General features: G+C 36.9%; 1 long non-coding RNA gene across 4 annotated transcripts in view; it reads right to left on the bottom strand.

Moving 5' to 3' along the window:
* Positions 1–258: 258 nt before the first annotated feature.
* LOC144308367 (uncharacterized) overlaps positions 259–8,049 on the bottom strand; it is a 141,046-nt gene continuing 133,255 nt past the window's right edge. For all 4 annotated transcript variants that reach the window (XR_013374837.1, XR_013374839.1, XR_013374836.1 and 1 more), the window contains one exon: positions 259–433. This is a non-coding gene — a long non-coding RNA (uncharacterized LOC144308367). The remainder of the gene's footprint in view (positions 434–8,049) is intronic.

Genomic DNA, 8,049 nt, shown 5'->3' with positions numbered 1-8,049 from the left:
GCCTGCTTCTCCGTCTCTCTCTCTCTCTCTCAAATAAATAAAAAATCTTTAAAAAGGTAACAAGCAAACCTTGGGGTTTGACAATCCAACTTCCATGTGACCGTAACAAGTCACTTTACCAATTGGTTTGCTCTAGTTATCTATTGCTTCAAAACAAACCCCTTCAAACTTAGTGATATAACAAATGACAACTGTCATTTATTATTTCTCACAATGCTGGGGATTTACTGTGCTCAGCTGGAGGGTTCTCACCTGTGATCTCTCACACACCTGCCATCAGATGACAAGTGGGATTGGAATCGCCTTGCTGGCTTCTTCACTCACACATCTAGCAGTTAGTATGGGATGCTCGCTGGGACCACAGAGGAGTCTGTTAGCTGGAACACCCACAGGTGTTTCTTCACGTGGCCTAGAATTCCTCACAGTCTGGCAGCTGGATTCCAAGGGTGAGAAGAGAAAGAGAGGAGAGAATGAGAGTGAAGGAGAGAGAATATGAAGTGAGCCAGCACCAGGTGGAAGTTGTATCATCTTTTATGATAGTCTCAGAAGTCACAGAGTATTACTTATGCCATACCCAATTAAAATACAGCAGTCACAAGAGCCCACCCAGTTTCAAGGAGAAGGGACATAGTTTTCTGCCTTGCGATAGAGTGACAAGATTCTCTGAAGAGCACTCAAGCACACATCTAGCAGTAAATAGCATATTTACCACCCCTCACGGAATCATACATACAAAATATCAACATAAGAGGATGCATTTAAAAAGCATCCAATTGACTCTACCTGACTCTTGTCATAGAATAAACAAAGACATCTTGTACACCCATATACCTGGTGTCTTTGAAATGCCAACTAGGTAATGGCAAGTTTTCAATCCCTCTTGGCACATTAATTTAGAAGGCTATGCTTCATTTTCCTTCACTGAAGATACTGCTCAAAAGCAGTGTTTATGCAGACCTCTTAGACAAAACAAAAGAGAACATGTTCATTTGTAACTGTCAAATTAATTGCAAATTATTTTTCATTCAACGGAGAACAAAGGAATCTCACAATGACAGTGAAAATTTTCTACATAGAAAAGTCATGGTGAAAAAAGGCAAGAGTGGATTAGTTGAACCAGGTGCCATGTTCTGACAAATTTACCAAGGAAATGGACAGGATGGTTGGCTAAATATATTTTTTAAGGGGGAAAACTTTAAAAAGAAATTATCCACAAATAAATCAATAGGCCTGTTTTAAAAATCTCAGAAATGACTAATGATGCTTTAAGATCCAATCTTTTTCTATCAATCTGTCTTCCTTTTGTATATGGCAAAAACAAGTTTTTCAATCAGTAAGAAACAATATAGAAAATATTCATCTGGGGATCCCTGGGTGGCGCAGCGGTTTGGCACCTGCCTTTGGCCCAGGGCGTGATCCTGGAGACCCAGGATCGAATCCCACATGGGGCTTCCGGTGCATGGAGCCTGCTTCTCCCTCTGCCTATGTCTCTGCCTCTCTCTCTTTCTCTCTCTGTGACTATCATAAATAAATAAAAATTAAAAAAAAAAAGAAAATATTCATCTGGACTCGAGTTCATGTTTTTATGTTACACCATATAAGATAGTCAATATGTTTACTCAATCAGGTGGCCTATACTAAGGTTTTCGAGTTTTCAGCAAATATAAACTCATTAGCCATACCAACCAATATTCCAGTACAAACAATCCTAGGATCATAGGGATTATTTTCACCAATGATTTAACTATTGGAAATTTTATAGTCAAGATATATCAGGGTATACTTCAGCAATATAAACTCACCAAATCTCAGTAATTTAAGAAATATTTAAGTGCATATTATGTGTCCAATATAAACTAACTGGGCTCTGTGTACATTTTAGTTGCTCAGATATTAAGGCAAAAGGAGCAAGCATTAAAACTTGCGACTATTGTGTCAGATGGAAAAAGCAGCTTTAGAGGTCTTGCACTTCCAAAGAAGGGTCAGACACATTGGCCAGTTCAAGTCAGTCCCATTAAACCCAAAGGAAGCCAGAAAATGATTCTGTGTACCGAGAATGGCAAGAAGCAGAAATACTTGGTGAATAGCACTAATGACCAGCATAGAATTTAACGATTAAGATTTTTAAAATTAGAGCAAAAAGCCAGGGAAAGGAGAGCTGAAAAGCAGGAGTTCTTAGATAAATTCATCAGATGGAAGCTACTTCCCACCTGAAACTCTTTGCAATATAGGTAAGTAGATAGATTTGGAGTGCCAGCAGTGGAACAAGATAAACTCTTAAAAGACAGTTAGCCAGGTAGTGAATCACTCTTCTGCAGGCCCATACAGTTCCCTGCATTTGTAAAACAAATACCAGAATGATGTTATGGTCAAGAAAAGATAAGTCATTATATTTTTATTGTGGAGATAATTTTTTAATGTTTCATATTTTCATATTAAATTACTTTGGAACTCGGTATTAGAGAATACTTTTGATTTGGTTTTTGGAATTAAATGCAGAGAGTTGAGGTATTTGTAGTACCATATGGTACACAGCAAGGCCCCTATTCTATTTATTTTTCCATCTTATTTGCATTTGCGTTTCCCATTCCCTTTCCTCCATATGGAACCATTCTAATCTGTTTAATACGTATCCTTTGTATGATTTTGCCAAATGTGTACATGCATTTTGAATTTATGAAGATGGTATTTCACTATGTTTCATTTTGTTTCTTCCTTTACTCAGTGCTATATTTTCTGAACCATCCATGTATTATATTTATATCTAGTTGAATACTTGCATAGTACTACAGATGTGTAGGTACCACATTTTACCTAACCATTGGTCCAGCAAAAAATATTGAGATTGCCTCCAAGTCCCCACCCCTCAAAATAAGACTGCAAGGTATATCCATGCATGTTTCTTTATGGAATTTGTTTGGGTACACACACACGCACACACACCAGCATGTGTGAGAATGCTGGTATAAAGGGTGTGTATACCTAATTTGACAAATTGCAGATTTTAGAATGCCTATACTTTAGCATACCCAACCTCCTCTTCCCACCCTCCTCTCTGGATAGAGTATGTCTGTTATTCATGTACCCATATGTATATGAAAGCATCCAGCATATTAAAAGTAATATTTTAAAAGCAGTATAACCTTGTTGGGGGGGCTGGAGTCAGACTGCCTCCATTCAAATTTCCATTCTGCCAATCACTGCTTGTATGCCATTAGGACATTACTTACTTCTTCTTCTTCTTTTTTTTTAAGTTTCCTCATCTGTAAAATGTGACTGTATCAGCAGATAGGATGGCTACATGGGTTTAAAGGAATGCTTGATAGAGTTGTCCATACTAAACACTCCTTATCGACTCTTATTGTTGCTGTTTTTATTCCTACTTATTAATAAATCTCTGATTGTGATATCAATTATATTACTATCTTCCTGTTTCAACTCCAAAAAGTTTATGACATAGATATTCCTGCCCTGGCCAGCTATATATAAATTGGATGATGCAGAGAACACAGGATCTCCTTCACATATTCTGGACTCTCTGGGCTTGCCAGCAGCACAAAAGACTTTCTAGGTTTGCCTACTTTTAAACTAGGAAAATAATATGTATTCTATTATAGGCCTGATTGGAATTTGTTTCCCCAAACATTTTAAATGCCCTTTCCTGATCTTTCAACTACAAATACTCCAGACTGTGAAAACTGAAGTAAAGAAATGCTTTCTTGGGATCAACTGACACATGGCTCTGAAACTTTAAGACTCTGTTAAGGATATTCCACCATTGGGCTGAGGTTATACTTCCTTCAGGAACAACACATTAATTAGAATCTTAGTTCTTATTCCAGTGCCAGGAACAATAAAGATGGCCAATAAATGCCAGCCGATTGAAGACTGTTGAGGCAAAGACTGAGTTCACCTCTAAGAGCCACAATGTTAAAAATGGACTAGGTCACTGAGGAGAATTAAGATTCAAGTCCACATGTGGATCCTGTTTCTATTCTCTTGTATTTAAAGAGTTTACTCTGAAGACCATGGAGCATTGAGACTAGGGCAATAACTCTAGAGAAGTGATCTCCACTGGGAGCGATTTTGCTCACCAGGAAACATTTGAAAATGTCTGGAGACATTTGTAGTTGTCACAATTGGGAGATGCTATTGGCATGTAGTGCATGGAGGCCAGGGAAGCTGCTCAACATCCTGGGATGCACAGAACAACCTTCATGACAATGTATTTCCTAGCCTAGAATGTCAATATTGCCAAAGTTGAGGAAATCTGTTCTAGGGCCTGAGATGCCTGGGTTTAAATCCCAGCCACTACTAATGAGCTGTGTGACCTTGATGAGCTACTCAACTTTTTCATCTATACAATTTGGTTAATCATTGTAATGTTATGTCTGGCATATTGATGGTGTTCAGTGAATGATAACTTCTGTTGCTTATTATTATTGTTGTTATTATTAATTATAGTAATTCAAGCATATGAATAATCTCTTGAAGGCCATGGATTAAATATGCATTAAGGGAATGCATAACACATCAACTACTATGTAAGAATTACAAAAAAAAATATTCTTCTCTTTTATAATCCTGAATTATACATGGATGTTTTTGGCATTATGCTATTGGTCTAAGGATTTTATTTTTTTTAAAAGATTTTCTTTATATATTCCTGACAGACAAAGAGAGAGACAGAGAAAGAGAGACAGAGACACAGGCAAAGGGAGAAGCAGGCTCCATGCAGGAAGCCTGACCTGGGACTCGATCCCGGATCTCCAGGATCACACCCTGGGCTGAAGGTGGTGCTAAACCGCTGAGCCACCCAGGCTGCCCCGGTCTAAGGATTTTAATATTCTTATTCTGACATAGCAGAAACAAGCCTAACATATTGAACAAAAATAAGAAGTGATCATAACATAGCACAGATACACTAAGAAACTTGCAAGTGAGTCTAAGTTTCCCATTAGTTTTCTCTGCAAATAAGATCGTGTTCTTATTTTCCCATTCAACCTTTTATCATGAAAAGGAAATTTGGAAAATGAACCTAAAACCTTATTTTATTTGATCGGATATATTCTGGTGTTTCTTTGCAGAGTAACTCCTCAGAATTATGAGTTAGCTTCATCTGCCATGTCTCCTTACAGTTTATCACAATAGCATAGACCAATATGACAGAAGCAGCCCACTCAGTAACATTTACTGTGTGGACATTCCTCAAGCCATAAGATTAATCAATCATCTTTAATATGTGGCTCTTTGATTTTTTTAAGGCAGTGCTCTGTTTCATTTATAATTCTCAGGGCTGCTTCAGAATGCTGAATGATCAACCTAACACTTTTCAAAGGGTACAATTGTCTTGAATTGCAAAGAGGTATTTTGCCAAGGAATATGAAAAATATGAAAGATCAGTGCCTTTCATTCACTTTTTACTTCTTTCGATGCCTGTTTACTGTGAGCCTAACAAGTAGTTAAAGACGCTGAGCTAAAATAAACAGCCTAGTTTCAAGGAGCTCACTACCAAGGGAGAAAGGTACACAGCTATAACGTGTTCAGTTTAATATAAATACTTTGCATTGAAAATGGTAAGAACTAGGAGCTGTGGGGGCATAAGACATCTAGGTTTTAGGAGTAAGGTCAAGATTACTAGAGGATATTGGCCAGTTAACATTCTCAAATGTGTAGCTTTCACCCTCACCAGGCTTCCCAAAACTTCTTCCTGTAGTTTCCAGTGAACTCCAGTTACTATGTGCAGTGGACCGACCAGTAGCAATTGCCACATATGTCCCACTTCCTTCCTGCTTCCTTTCTTCACTTGCCTTTGAGAATACTATACCCTCTGGGTTTTTTCTCCCATTTCAATTTGACTGTCTTCCCTATCTCAGTCCCCCTGTTGACCCAATCAATGTTATGGCTTCAAATATCATCTACTATGTTGGTGATACCCAAACTCCTACATCTATCTAATCTGCACCTGTATAATTTTAAAGTTATTTGATCACCTTTAATTGTCATATATCTTAGAGAATTTTCCTGAACTTATTTCTCATTTTAAATTACAACTGCAACTCTAGTATTTCTATTCTCTTCTCTGATTTGTTTTACTCGACAACTTACTATACCTTATGTGCATGTGTATACTTACATATAACATGTATCTATATATACACACATATGTATGCAATGTATACAATACATACTTATATACACACATACTATATTATATATGTGTGTGTGCATATATGTAATTTTTTGTGATGATCCTTACCTTTTAGAATGTAATCTACTTAAAGGCAGGGATTTTAACTGCTTTTCTTTGCTGTTGTATTACTAGAACTTCTCAGGTACTTGGTACTTGATAAATATTTGTTGAATGGCTGAAACAGGTGTTTTCTAAGAGTGATTTTTTTTTTTTTTGGAGTTCAACTTGCCAACATATAGCATAACACCCAGTGCTCATCCCATCAAGTGCCCCCCTCAGTGCTTGTCACCCAGTCACTCCCATCCCCCGCCCACCTCCCTTTCTACCACCCCTTGTTCATTTCCCAGAGTTAGGAGTCTCTCATGTTCTGTCTCTAAGAGTGATTTTATTTACTTTGTTTTCTAGACAAAACAGGCTTTTTCTTTCTTTTTTTTTTTTTAAACAGGCTTTTTTGAGGAAATTTTACATGTAACATTGTTCAAGTTTAAGGTGTATAACAGGGGACCCCCTGAGTGGCTCGGTGGTTTAGCGCCTGCCTTTGGCCCAGGGCGCGATCCTAGAGTCCCGGGATTGAGTCCCGAGTCGGGCTCCCGGCGTGGAGCCTGCTTCTCCCTCCTACTGTGTCTCCGCCTCTCTCTCTCTCTATGTCTATCATAAATAAATAAATAAACAAACAAACAAATAAATAAATAAATAAATCTTTAAAAAGTGTATAACATATTACTTTGATAAATTTTTTATATGATTGATGTAGCAATATTGATGGGATTGTATAATTACAGTACAATAGTATTGTATTTATTATACTATATCTTACATCTCTATGGCTTATTCACTATTCATTACAAATTTGTTCCTTTATACAACATCACTCTTATTTATCCTGCCCCTATCCTCTGGTAGCTACCATTTTACTGTTTTTTAAAGGTTTACATTTTTTTATATTCCACATGTAAGTGATACCATATGGTACTTGACTTTCTCTGACTTCTCTTGCATACCATAATGCACTCAAGGTCCATCAATGTCACAAATGAGAGGATATTTTTCCTTTCTCAAGGCTGAATAATATTCCATTGTGTGTATATACTGCATCTTTTTTATTCATTCATCTCTTATGGGCTTTTGGGTTGCTTCCACATCTTGCCTATTGTAAAGAATGCTGTAATAAATATGGGAGTGAAGATGTCTTGTCAAAACCCTGTTTTCCTTTCTTTGGGCATATACCCAGAAGTGGAGTTGTTTTATTGGTATGGTAGATCAAGTTTTAATTTTTTGAGGAACCCCCATATTGTTTTCCATAGTGGCTGGATCAGTTTACATTCTCATCAAAAATGTGTAAGAAAAAAATGCATAAGGGTTCCCTTTTCATCACACCCTTGCTAGCACCTGTTGTCTTTTCTTGATGTCAGCCATTTTGACAGGTGTGAGGTGATACCTCCTTGTGGTTTTGATTTGCATTTCCTTGATGATTAGTGATGTTGAGCATCATTTTATGTGTCTGTTAGGCATTTTGATGGTCCTTCTAAGAATGATTTTAAAGTGGGTTTTTGTGTGACAAATGTTCTGAGGCTTGTGTGCCTGAGAAAAATCTTATTACATGCTTATATTGAAATGATAAATAGGCTGGATATACATTTCTACATCTAATATTATTTTCTCTCAATATTTTAAAAATATTGCATTCTTCTGAATTCAGTTGCAGTGAGAAATCTCACATCAATCCGATTTTTATTATATTTGTATTTCATCTGCTCTTTCTTTTTAGAAGTTTTTAGACTTTTTGCTTTTGATGATTCTAAGTTTTATTTTAATGCATACAGTGGGGTTTCCTTTATATTTGCTGTTTTGTACAC

This window comes from Canis aureus, chromosome X (genome assembly GCF_053574225.1).
Source record: "Canis aureus isolate CA01 chromosome X, VMU_Caureus_v.1.0, whole genome shotgun sequence".
NCBI classification, from domain to species: Eukaryota; Metazoa; Chordata; class Mammalia; order Carnivora; family Canidae; genus Canis; species Canis aureus.
Note: the sequence above shows the minus strand (reverse complement) of the source record. Positions and strands in the feature narration are given on the sequence as shown.